Consider the following 14,384-nt stretch of genomic DNA (forward strand, 5'->3'; position numbering starts at 1 on the left):
TGCTATATCATCACATAAAATAAAAGAGAATCATATCATATCATATCATAAAGAAACATCTTGTTATATCATCTCATAAAATAAAAGAGCATCATATAATATCATATCATCAAGAAACATAATGCTATATCATCTCATAACATATCATATCATCACATATCATATCATAATTTATCATATTATATAACTGTATGCAAGATGTCTTTCAAAAACATGCATCATGTCATGTGCAAGATGTCTTTTTAAAAAAACAAATCATATAATACTTAAACAAAATCTCAACATGAGGGCCCAGCATGTACCACATACATACATAAATGCGCACATCCTAAATAGATCCAAGGTAGCAAATCTTGAACCTACTAGGAACTAGGCCCGTTTCATAGACCATCGACCAAGGGGCACTTAGGAACCCATCCCTTTTACTATACCCGTTCAAAGACCGTCGGCCTAGGGGCACTTATGGAGCCCACCCTTGGTACAAGCCATACAAAGTAAAATAGCATGTCATAGTACTTATCATTTCATGAAGAGTGCTCTTAGTCCCAATTAATAGGGAAGCAACTCTTAGGTCTTTACTTATCTTATCATGAAGAGTGCTCGTAGTCCCAAAAAGGGAAGCATTTCTTAGGCTTTTGCTTGTCATATCATAGAGAGTGCTCTTAGTCCCAACAAAAAGGGAAGCATCTCTTAGGCCTTTACTTGTCATATCATAAAACATGCATACTTGAGAATATAGCCCATCATAAAGTCATTATCATACATGATTCATAAGCATACATAAGTAAGCATAAAACATATCATAAGGAAGCATAATCATGCATGAAAATCATTGACTAGCACCTCTTAATTCATATCATAACATGTGAAACACATAGTGAATCATGATCGGGCCTCTAACCCTAATTCCATATAATGGTCGAAACATGCAAGGGTTTTCCCTCGGTTACAAGCAACATAAAAGCATATAACCCTAAACCAACTTCATAATAATTATCATAAGAACATCATAAGCATGTTTGGTTTAGGTTCTAAGCTTCCTAGGTCTTTTAATCCTATTATGGCCGAAACTTGCCAAGCATGGATCTAGGTTACAGACAACATAAAAGTAAGTAAACCCTAAACCAATTTCATATCATATACCATAAGAAACATCATGAGCATATTTAGTTTAGGTTCTAAGCTTCCTAGGTCTTTTAACTTGTTGTGGCTGAAACTTGTTAAGCATGTTTCTAGGTTACAAGCAACATAAAAGCATGTAGACCCTAAACCAATTTCATAATAATTATCATAAGGAACATCATGAGCATATTTAGTTTAGGTTCTAAGCTTCCTAGGTCTTTTAACTTGTTGTGGCCGAAACTTGTTAAGCAGGTTTCTAGGTTACAAGCAACATAAAAGCATGTAGACCCTAAACCAATTTCATATCATATACCATAAGAAACATCATGAGCATATTTAGTTTAGGTTCTAAGCTTCCTAGGTCTTTTAACTTGTTGTGGCCGAAACTTGTTAAGCATGTTTCTAGGTTACAAGCAATACAAAAGCATGTAGACCCTAAACCAATTTCATATCATATACCATAAGAATTATCATGAGCATATTTAGTTTAGGTTCTTAGCTTCCTAGGTCTTTTAATTTAGGGTGGCCGAAACTTTAAGGAGCATGAAACTAAGTCTAAGCAACCTACAAGCATAAGGACACCAAGCTATCTTCTTATGATATCCTAAGGAAAATCATAAGCATGTTAGATTTGGTTTCAAGCCTTCTTAGGCCCTTAAATTCCATCATGGCCGAAACCCTAAGTGAGGGGCATCTAGGTTTTTAAGCAACATATAAGTATAAGAACTTCACATCATATTATAAAGAAAAACCATGAGCATATTATCTAGGTTTTAACAACATATGAGCATAAGAACTTCATATCATATCTTAAAGAAAAACCATGAGCATATTATCTAAGTTTTAACAACATATGAGCATAAGAACTTCATATCATATTATAAAGAAAAATGATGAGCATATTATCTAGGTTTTAACAACATATGAGCATAAGAACTTCATATCATATCATAAAGAAAACCATGAGTATATTATCTAGGTTTTAACAACATATGAGCATAAGAACTTGATATCATATCATAAAGGAAACCATGAGCACATTAGATTTGGTTTTAAGCTTTCCTAAGCCTTTAATCTCACCATGGCCGAACCCCTAAGTGAAGGTGTCTAGGTTTTTAACTACATATAAACATAAGAACTTCATATCATATCATAAAGAAAACCATAAGCACATTAGATTTGGTTTTAAGCTTTCCTAAGCCCTTAATCTTACCATGGCCGAAAGTTTCAAGTGAACCTTAGGTTTTAATTTTACACAATCTAATCTCATGGAAAACATATGAACAACTTGTACCATAGGTGAGGGGATACTCACAACTTGTTTCTTAGTTAAGAGAAAGTACTCTTGAGAAGAGGAAGAAGAAGCTTCTCTTCCTAGTTCTCCCTTTTCTTCTCTTGCTTGTAAGGAGTAGATCTTGAGGACTTCTTCTTGTGAATTAGTTTTCTTAGCAAGAAAACCTTAGCTTGGTTTTCGGAAAAGAGAGAGGGATAGGTTTAGGTCTCGGTGGAGGAGGAAGAAGGAGAAGGAAGGAGGAGGAAGAAGAAGGTGGAAGAAGTAGCCAAACTTTCTCTCCTGTCTCTTCTCATTCCTATTTATTCTCAATGAGGATGAAACATGCCCCAATTCATCCCCTTGACTCCTCTACTCTCTCACCCTCTTCATTCCCACGAAAATAGAGAGAAGAAAGAAGAAAGACAACTTGTCTTTTGCTTGCTTTTTCTCTTAACCAAGAGGAAGAGGAGGAAAGCTACTTGATTTTCTCTTGTTCCCTTACTTAATCATACTCTTACTTTTAACTACAATTTCCATTCTTTTCAATTCAAATATCATTCATGACTATAGTGGTTATCATACACCAATTTAGTTTTATCTATTGTGAGAGGTTCAAGGTTCAAACCTTACTCTCTCTCTTTTTTTTATTTCTTTTTGATTCTATTTCCATTCCCCTTTTTATTCTAAAATAGAATACCCATATGTATAGCTCAAATATTTCGTGGGTGTTACAGTACCTCATACCTTATAAAAAGTTCATCCTCGAACTTAAAATAGCGACATCAGGTGGCACAGGTCTTCCTGCTGAGTGCATCTGCCACTTTGTTTGCTTTTCCTGGATGATAAAAGATCTCGCAGTCATAGTCCTTGACTAGCTCGAGCCATCTACGTTATCTCATATTCAGGTCTTTCTATGTGAAGAAATATTTCAGACTCTGGTGGTCGGTATAATTCTTACACTGGGCTCCATATAAATAATGTCTCCATGTTTTGAGAGCAAAGATCACGGCTGCTAGTTCTAGGTCGTGAGTGGGGTAATTTCTCTCATGCTCTTTGAGTTGTCTAGAGGTGTAGGCAATGACCTTGCCGTCTTGCATGAGTACAACTCCAAGTCCTGAAGCATCGCTGTACATATCGAAACCTTTGTCACTTTCCGGAAGAGTAAGGATCGGAGCACTAGTCAGTCTCCTTTTCAATTCTGTGAAACTCTTCTCATAGTCATTCGTCCATTCATACTTTTTGTTCTTCTTGGTGAGAACGGTCACAGGGGCTGAAATTTTGGAGAAGTCCTCTACAAACTTCCTATAGTAGCCTACCAGCCCGAGAAAACTTCTGATTTCACTAACATTCTTTGGCTTGCTCCAGTTACTTACAACTTCGATCTTATTCGGATCTACCATTACTCCATCCTTGGAGATAATATGACCCAAGAATGATACTTGATCGAGCCAGAACTAACATTTGGAGAACTTTGCATATAGTTGTTTCTCTCGAAGAATCTGTAGTACGGTGTTCAGGTGTTCAGCATGCTCTTCCTAGGTTCTTGAATAGATGAGGATATCGCCAATGAAGACGATCACAAATTTATCGAGATATGCCATAAACACCCAATTCATCAGATCTATAAATACAGCAGGAGCATTTATCACTCCGAAGGGCATGACTATGAACTCATAGTGTCAGTATCTCGTTCGAAATGTCGTCTTCGGTATATCATCCTGTTTCACTTTCACTTGATGATAGCCGGACCTTAGGTCAATCTTAGAGGAGACGGTTGTACCCCTTAATTGGTCGAACAGGTCGTCGATCCGTGGAAGAGGGTACCTGTTCTTGATTGTCACATTATTCAGCCCTCGGTAGTCTATACACATTCGCATGGACCCATCCTTCATTTTCACAAACAGTACTGGAGCTCCCCATGGAGAGTGACTCAGGCGAATGCGTCCCTTGTCGAGTAACTCTAGTAGCTGTCCCTGAAGTTCCTTCAACTTAGCCGGCGCCATACGATAAGGTGCTTTAGAGATCGGTTTAGTACCAGGAATCAATTTGATCTCAAATTCTATTTCTCTATCGGGGGCTAACCCTGGTAGCTTATCGGGAAATACCTCCAGATAGTTGCATACCACCCTGACATCTTCTAACTTCTGGTCCTTGGTTTGACTTGTTTCGACCACATGTGCTAGAAGTACAGTACAACCCTTATCCAACATCTTTTGTGCTTTCATGGCTGATAGGGATCTCTCTGTTTCTTTCCTTGGTTCCCCAACAAATTCGAATATCAGTTCAGCTTCAGGTCGGAAAACTACTTTTCTTTTGCGACAATCGATTAAACCATCGTACTTGCTCAAGAAATCTGTGCCCAATATACAATCATAATCCTGCATGTCAAGCACTATCAAATCATAATAGAGTTCTCTGCCTGTGATTCTGATGGGTGCGGCCCGCAACATATAAGTAGATGGCATTACTTCTCCCGAAGGCAGGGTTGTTAAGAATTTTCCATTTAAGGCTTGTGGTGGTATCTCTAACTTCTCCATGAAGGGTGTAGAGACAAATGAGTGTGTCGCCCCAGTATCAAATAACACATTAGCATACTGACTGAAAATAGGTAGCTGACCTGTGACAACTGTAGAAGCACTCGCCACATCCTCTTTGGTGAGAGAGAAAACCCTCGCATTCGTCGTAGTTGGTGGGGCTTCCAATCTCCCTTGGCTAATCGGAGTCCCTTCAATGGCAGCTTGCATCAGGTGTAGCTATGATGGGGCACTCCTGTTCTGGTTATACTACTGAGATGGTGTCTGGGACTGGATAGGGCAGTCTCTGGCCATATGTCCTTCCCATCCGTAATTGTAACACTTTCTCGTACCCTTGTGGCATACTCCGGAATGCTGTTTCCCACAAGTGGTACATTGAGGATACTTAGGTTACTTATTCGCTGGTCCTCCTTTAGTGTTGTTCCATTGCTTTCTTTTTCTATTAGGGTTTCCTTTCCAGCTTGTTTTGGTACCTTGAGGTTTCTGTCCTTCTATCTGTGCCTGATTCTTACTCTCGTTCATCGCCTTCTGATAATGTTCGGTGATCAAAGCACTACAGACTAGTTATTTTATAGTCTGCGGTCTATTAATTCTGCCGACCACATTCAAAGCTATCCCGGGTCGGAGCATTTTCAACATCAGTCTGACCCTTTCTCTTTCTGTGCTGACCAACTCTGGGTAGATGCGTGCGAGACGGTTGAAGCGCTTCACTGCTTCGTTAACTGATAAGTCACCTTGCCGGAACTCGGTGAACTCGTCGTAATGCCGGTTTGTTACACGCATGTCGAAAAACTCCTCAAAGAACTCTGCTTCAAAGTCCGCCCAGTTCATCTGATTAACTTGTCTCTTGACCTTGACCCTTTCCCACCACATCCTTGCGTCTCTGGAAAAGCAGAATGACACGCACTTGATCCTTTCTGATACGGGCCAGTCCAGCAATTCCACTATACTTTCCACCGTCTTGAACCAGGCTTGGGCGTCCCATGGCTCACAAGTACCCACGAAGTTCTCCGGCTTCAGCCTTAGCCACTGCATTAAGTATGTCTCTTGTCGGACCACTGGGACAGGGGCTACCGGTGGTACTGGTGCAGCTGTAGGTATGACGGGCAATGTATTTTGATTTTGCTGGTGGGGTGACAGAGTTTCCTTGCTGATTCATCAGATCAGTTATCTCTTGTTGTTGTTCCGTGATCTGACGCTGGAGATCTGTGACTACCTGTGTCAGATCTGGTGGAGTCACTGTCTCATCGGCCCTGTTACCGCGTCTTCTAGCCATATTTATCTTCATAAATGACAATAAGGCTAGCATAAGTTCATGGTCATCCCTACTTATATCCGCACATATTAAAACATTGCTTATCCTACATAAAGGCAATTCATATCAGTTATACCTACGTTCATGCATACTAAACTCATTTCTTATCATGCATAAAGAAAATAGAGTGAATAGAGATTCTTACTTGGAGTGGCAGGATGGAGGCTTTGTAACACCCACGAAATGATAAGCTATACCTACGAGTATTTTTCCTTTAGAATAGCAGAAAAAGGAGAAATGGAAATAGAAACCAAAATAAAATAAAAAGGAAGTGTGGTTAAGGTTTGAACCTTGAACCTCCCACAAATAATAGAGTTAAATTGGTGTATGGTAACCACTAGGACAATGAATAATAGATGAATAGAAAAGAATGGAAATTGTAGTTAAGAGTAAGAAGATAGTTAAGTAAAGGAACAAGAGAAAACCAAGTAACTTACCTCCTCTTCCACTTGGTTAAGGAAAGGAGCAAGCAAAAGCCAAGTTGCTTTCCTTCCTTTCTTTTCCTCTAATTTCGTGGGAATTAAGAGAGGGTAAAGATAGAGGGGTTAAGGGGATGAATGAAGACATGTTTCATTTACATGAGAAATAAGTAGGATTGAGAGAAGAAAAGAAAGTTGTTAATCCTTCCTTCTTCTTCTTCCTCCTCCTTCTTTCTCCTCCTTCCTTCTCCACCGAGACATAGAGCCCTCTCTCCCTCATTTCTAAAAAAAAACAAAGCTAAGGTTTTCTCTCCAAGAAAACTAATTTCTAAGAAGGAGTCTCAAGGTTTACTCCTTACAAGAAAGAGAAAACAAAAGGAAGAACTAGGAAGAGAAGCTCCTTCTTCCTCCTCACAAGGGTACCACTTTCTTTAGGATCAACAAGCGAAAGGATGTAAGTATCCCCTCACCTGTGGTACAAGTTGTTTATGATTTCCATAAAATTAGAATGCTTAAAACCTAGGATCACAAAGTGGAACTTCCGACCAAGTGTAGATGAAGGACCTAGGAAAGATTAAGACCTAAACTAACCATGTTCACTATGTCCTTATGATATGTATGCTATGATAAGAGATTGGTTTGGTTTTCTTATGCTTGTATGTTGCTTTAAACTTAATTTCATGCTCCTAAGGTGTTCGGCCAAATCATGAATAAAAAGGATTAGGGAAGTTAAAAATTTAGGTTATCATGCTCATGATCTTCTCTATGAAATAGTATAAAAGATTCTAAGTGTTTGCATGCTTGTATGTTGTTGAGAATTCATCTTCCTCTTCATGAAACTTTCAGCCACTATCCAAATTTAGGGTTAAAGGAAACATTAAAACTAAATCTAGCATGCTCATGATTTCCTTTAAGATATGATATGGAGTTAGCTAGATATTTATGCTTGCATGTTGCTTAGAGTTTGGTTTCCTCTTCATAATGGTTTCGGCCATGAACAAATTTTAGGGTTCAAGGAAGCTAAAAAATTAACATATCATGCTCATGTATCTCCTTATGATATGATACGAATTTAGCTTGATATTTATGCTTGCATGTTGCTTAGAGCATGGTTTCCTCTTCATGAATGTTTCGGCCAAGAACAAATTTTTGGGTTCAAGGAAGCTAAAAATTTAACCTAGCATGCTCGTGTATCTCCTTATAATATGATATGAATTTAGCTAGATATTTATGCTTGCATGTTGCTTAGAGCTTGGTTTCCTCTTCATGAATGTTTCGGCCAAGGATAAATTTTAGGGTTCAAGGAAGCTAAAAATTTAACCTAGCATGCTCATGTATCTCCTTATGATATGATATGAATTTAGCTAGATATTTATGCTTGCATGTTGATTAGAGCTTGGTTTCCTCTTCATGAATGTTTCGGCCATGAACAGATTTTAGGGTTCAAGGAAGCTAAAAATTTAACCTAGCATGCTCATGTATCTCCTTATGATATGATATGAATTTAGCTTGATATTCATGCTTGTATGTTATTTGGAATTTATTTTCCTTCTTCATGAACCTTCGGCCATGATAAGGATCAAAACCTAGGAAAGCTTAGAAATGTGATTAACATGATTCTGACCTTCCTTGTGATATGATATGAAGTTAACATGAGATTCTTATGCTTGTATGTGGTTTAGAGTTTAAGTTCATACTCTTGAACTTTCGACCATTATGGGTTTAGAAGCCTAGATGTACCTCACATGTTACGTTATGAATTAAGAGATGTTATTTAATGATTCCATGCATGATCATGCCTTTTCTATGATAGGTGTTGTGTTCATTTACGTATACTTATTAACCATGCTTGATTATGTCTCTTATGATGTGCTATGTGCCCAAATATGCATGATTTATGATATGACAAATAACATGCTCATTTATGCATGCTTATGACCCATGCATAATAATGTCTCTTATGAAGTGCAATGTGCCCAAATATGCATGCTGTTGGGTTCGTCGGGCCGCGAAAACCGCTTTTTCGCGTCGCGGAAACCCCGAGTCACCCAAAGCCATGGATCTCGTGCAAAGATTCGTAAACAAAACTTTTCGAAAAACCTTTTTTCTTGTACGAGTTTGTAAAAACTTTAGATCTACACTAAAGTTAAGATCATTACCCTTGTAGCGAAGCCCTTCGCGTTCCCGCTCGTCCAAGGTGCCGGATCTCTAGACCGTCAAGTGTACGGTCCTCTAGAAGTATCCACACGAACAATCCTTGATGGAGAAGACCAAACAAAGGTGTGCTAGCACCTTGTCTTGTTCGGCCAAGAGAGGAGGAGAGGGAGAAGAGAGAGCACTAGAGGAAGAAGATGACTTAATCACACTTGAATGCCAAATGAATTTTTTTTCATTCCCCACTAAAGTGGCCGGCCACATCTTGGAGGTGTAACTCCCCACATTAATTCCAATTAATGTGGAGACCATTAAGAGTTGTAACCCCCATGAGGTGGCACTCTAGGATGATGTGGATCAACACTATTGGTCCACATCTTGCCACCTCACTAAATGACATGGCAACAAGTGTAACCTCCTCATTTAATGTGGGCCGACCACATTAAATGCTATGGAGGCTTGTAACCTCCATGAGGTGGCACACATTGATGATGTGGAGCAATCCTATTGGTCCACATCTTGCCAACTCACTAGTGATGTGGCAAGAAGTCAAGTCAAACATGACTTTTTCTCTTCCTCTCAAATCAAGTCAAACTTGATCAAATCTCTCTCATGGTTGATCTAATCCAACCATATGATTCAAGCCAACTTAATATAATGAATCTAATTCATTAAATTAAGTTGATTTAATGAGTCATAATCTAAATTAGACTCATTAAATACATGAATCAACTTGAGTCCAACTCAATTAACCCAATTTGGATTACTCTTAATCCAATATGATTCATCAAATGAATCTAATCCTCTTGGTTCATCATATGAACCAAATCTCCATCGAATTGTCTTTAGTGTGTGACCCTATAGGTTCTTGTAACATTGGCAATGCCCTAAACCCATTTAGGAGCATAAGTAATTAGCGGTATCTAGCAACACATCATTACTACCCAAGTTACAAGAATGTCGAGATCCGACATCACCTTGTGACTACTAATTGTGACTCCTCACAATATATGTGACATTGTCCTTCTATCCTAGACATCTAGATTGATCAATATGAGGCATAGACCGTGTCATCCTCTAATCAATCTAAATCTTGAACTCCAAGTAGACTCACTCGATCAAATGAGCTCAACATCTATTGTTGACTCATTTGGGCATGGCCATGCACTTCGTGGTCTAACTCTATCAAGAATATTGATGTCGCTCCCGTCATATGGGAGGGATAGATCCCATCTACATCACTCACATCCCTCTGCATAATTTGTTACATACCCAGTAATCGCCTTTATAGTCCACCCTGTTACGGGTGACGTTTGACGAAACCAAAGTACATAACTCCTTATGTAGGGATCCATGGTGACTTCAGGTCTAAGGACTAATAGTCATACTAATAGCCACATGAGAAAGTATATGACACTCATATAACGATCCATGATACTTTCTCATGGCGGGTCATTCAGTATGCATTCTCCAATGTATACCCATGTGTCAGCTTGATATCTCTATATCCATGACTTGTGAGATCAAGTCATCGAGCTGACCTACATGCTAGTCTTATTGCATTAACATTATCCCTGAATGTTAATACTCGACTAGGAATGATTTAGAGTAGTGTTCCCTATATCATCTCACTATCGATTCAACTAATCGATTGATCTTGGTATGAACCTTCTACTCAAGGACGCTATTATACTTAGTCTATTTGGCACTAATACAAATAAGTATAATAACCAAACAAATGCCTTTATTAATATACAAGAATATGATACAATGAGTCCATACAATCATCAAATGATTGGCTCTAGGGCTCTAACTAACAATGTCCCACTAGCACTAGTGCCAATCAGTATAGCCTCTAAGGCCTAATGACCTAGTGTGACCATCATGCTTTCTCTGTGCCAAAGCCTTGGTCAAGGGATCTGCGATGTTAGCCTCTATAGGTACTCTGCAAATCTTCACATCTCCTCTATCGATAATCTCTCGAATGAGATGGAAACGTTGTAGAACTATTGTGAACTCTGCCAGCTCATAACACTACCATCTAAGCAAAACACGAACCCTGACTACAATCGGTAATCATCCTGATCGGTCTGGAAGCTGGCATCACTGTAACCCTTTACAGTTAGCTCATCATTGCCTCCATATATCAAGAAATATTCTTTAGTCCTTCTTAAGTACTTAAGAATATTCTTGACCGCTATCCAGTGACTTTCACCTGGATCTGACTGGTATCTGCTCGTCATGCTCAAAGCATATGAGACATCAGGTCGAGTACATAGCATGGCGTGCATGATCGATCCTATGGCTGAGGCATAAGGGATCTGATCCATGCGGTCTCTCTCCTCTCTAGAAGAGGGACCTTGAGTCTTCGAAAGACTCACGCCATGTGACATCGGCAGAAATCCCTTCTTGGAGTTCTGCATGGCAAACCATAGGAGTACCTCGTCAATGTATGTACTCTGACTTAGGCCAAGCACTCTCTTAGATCTATTTCTATAGATCTGTATCCCAAGAATGTGGGATGCCTCACCTAAGTCCTTCATTGAGAAGCAACTCCCTAGCCAGGTCTTGACAGACTGAAGCATAGGGATGTACTTCCCAATGAGTAGTATGTCATACAATATGAGGAAGACAACTATGTTTTCTACAACCTTCTTGTAGACACAAGGCTCATCTTCATTCTTGATGAAACCAAACTGTTTGATCACATCATCGAATCAAAGATTCCAGCTCCGAGAATGGCCTCTAGCCATTTCTCGGAATCTGGTCTCATCACAGCTTCCTGATAGGTGGTGGGCTCATCCTCTATCAGCACAATGTCATCATGGTCAGACAAGAGAAATGAGTATCTCTCAGGCTGACGACGTACCCTATCAGACCTGCAAAGAGGTATGTCTACTTGAACTGGTTGTTGTTCCTCAACTCTTTGTGGAACAACATCATCCACAACACTTTGTGGTTCCAGTTCAACTACCATCAAGGCATCAGTGCTATTGTTCGCATCTTGAACTTCTTCAAGATCGAACGCGCTCCCACTAGTCTTTCTAGAAACAAATTCCCTTTCTAGAAAGACCCCAGTCTTTGCCACAACTACCTTGTGCTGACTGGGAATGTAGAAGTAATATCCCTTAGTTTCCTTGGGATATCCGATAAAGTAGCACTTGTCGGATTTGGGTCCTAACTTGTCTGAGACTTGATGTCGAACGTAAGCCTCACAACCCCAAATCCTCATGAAAGACACCTGGGCATCTTTCTCAGTCCATATCCTATATGGTGTCTTTATCACGGCCTTGGATGGAACTCGGTTGAGTATAAAAGCTGTCGTGTCTAGAGCATAACCCCAAAGGTATGTCGGAAGATCTGTGTGACTCATCATAGACCGTACCATATCTAATAAGGTACGATTCCTCCTTTCGGACACACCATTCACCTGTGGTGTTCCAGGAGGAGTGAGTTGGGATAGAATCCCACACTCAGCTAAATTGTCACGAAACTCATGGCTTAAGTATTCACCACCTCGATCTGATCGAAGTATTTTAATACTCTTGCCAAGATGGTTCTGTACTTCATTCTTGAATTCTTTGAACTTTTCAAAGGATTCAGACTTATGTGTTATCAAATACACATAACCATATCTACTGAAGTCATCAGTAAATGTGATGAAGTACCTATAACCGCCTCTAGCAGCGACATTGAAAGGGCCACATACATCACTATGTATGAGTCCTAACAAATCAGTTGCTCTTTCGTTTTGCCCACTAAAGGGAGTCTTGGTCATCTTGCCTCGTAGGCATGACTCGCATATCTCATATGATTCAAAATCAAATGAGTCCAGCAAACCATCCTTATGGAGCTAGGATAAGCGCTTGTCATTTATATGACCTAAGCGACAGTGCCATAGATAAGTTTGGTTCATGTCATTTGACTTGAACCTCTTGGTACTAATGTTATAGATAGAGCTCTCAAGGTCTAGAATATAGAGTCCGTTTATTAGTGGTGCACTACAATAGAACATATCTTTTAAATAAACAGAACAACAGTTGTTTTTTATTATAAAAGAGTATCCTTTCTTGTCTAAATAAGAAACTGAAACTATGTTCTTAGTAAGAGCAGGCACATAACAACAATCGACTAACTCTAGTACAAGCCCAGAGGGCAGAGATAGAAAGTAAATCCCTACAGCAACAGCAACAACCCGTGCTCCATTGCCTACTCGTAGGTCCACCTCGCCCTTTGCCAATGCTCTGCTATTTCTCAGCACCTGCACATCAGTACAAATGTGAGAAGCGCATCCAGTATCTAATACCCATGATGTAGAAATAGATAGATTGACTTCTATAACATATATACCTGAAGTGGAAGTCTCACTTCGCTTCTTCTTAAGATCCTCCAAGTATACCTTGCAGTTCCTCTTCCAGTGCCCGGTCTGACCGCAGTGGAAGCAGGTAGCACTCCTCCTTTAGGCTTCAGTGCCTTGCCTTTGCCCTTGGTTTGGGACTTTCCCTTACCTTTGGGCTTGCCCTTGCCCTTGTGCTTCTGGACCATCAGAATGGGCTTAACCTTCTTAAGGTTAATCTCAGCAGTTCGTAACATACTAAGTAGCTCGGGCAGTGGCTTGTCAATCTCGTTCATGTTATAGTTGAGAATGAATTGACTATAGCTATCCGGCAAGGATTGCAAGATTAAGTCAGTGGCCAGCTCTTGGCCAAGTGGGAACCCCAGTCTTTGTAGGTTCTCTATGTACCCAATCATCTTGAGTACATAAGGACCTACGGGAGCCCCGTCTGACATCTTGCACTGAAACAGTGCCTTAGAGATCTCAAATCTCTCATGCCTCGCTTGTCCCTGATATAGTTGGCGAAGATGCTCAACCATATCGTAAGCGCCCATCAACTCATGTTGCTTCTGAAGCTCTGAGTTCATGGTCGCGAGCATTAGACAGGACACATCTAATGCGTCGTCTTGATGCTTCTTGTAAGCATCTTTGTCGGCTCGCGGGGCATTGGCAGGAGGAGCCTCCGGAATGGGCTGCTCCAGAACGTACAGTTTACGTTCCTGGGTGAGAACTATTCTCAAGTTCCCCGTTGAGCTTGTCCTTCTCAAGGACAGATCGCAGGGAGAAGGAATTCGTGTTCGACGTCATGGTTATCTACAACAGAAAATTTGCAGAAATAAATATCATATTCTTTTAGAATCATTTAATTAGGCCTTTAACTAAATGATGCTCCCACTGAATACTATAATTCTTGTGGGACAAGATCCACATCATACTAACCCTTGAGTTAGCTTTGGCTAATACGCCCAAGGCTTAGTATGATCGGTAGGTAACGATTACCAATTACATATCTATGCAACTCTTGTTTATAAAATCAATATCCGCATTTATATTAAAACTCGAGTTAGCTTTGGCTAATACGCCCGAGAGTTAATATAGATGTGATTTTGACCTATCTTTTCCAACCGTTGGAAGAATGCCTATAGTTGACTCGATCCAACCGAGTAACTAGGAATACTCAATCTAATTGAGTTTGTATTCACCCATGCGTTGATAGGCGGGACCAAGATTG

Source organism: Zingiber officinale, chromosome 10B (assembly GCF_018446385.1).
Source record: "Zingiber officinale cultivar Zhangliang chromosome 10B, Zo_v1.1, whole genome shotgun sequence".
Lineage (NCBI taxonomy): Eukaryota > Viridiplantae > Streptophyta > Magnoliopsida > Zingiberales > Zingiberaceae > Zingiber > Zingiber officinale.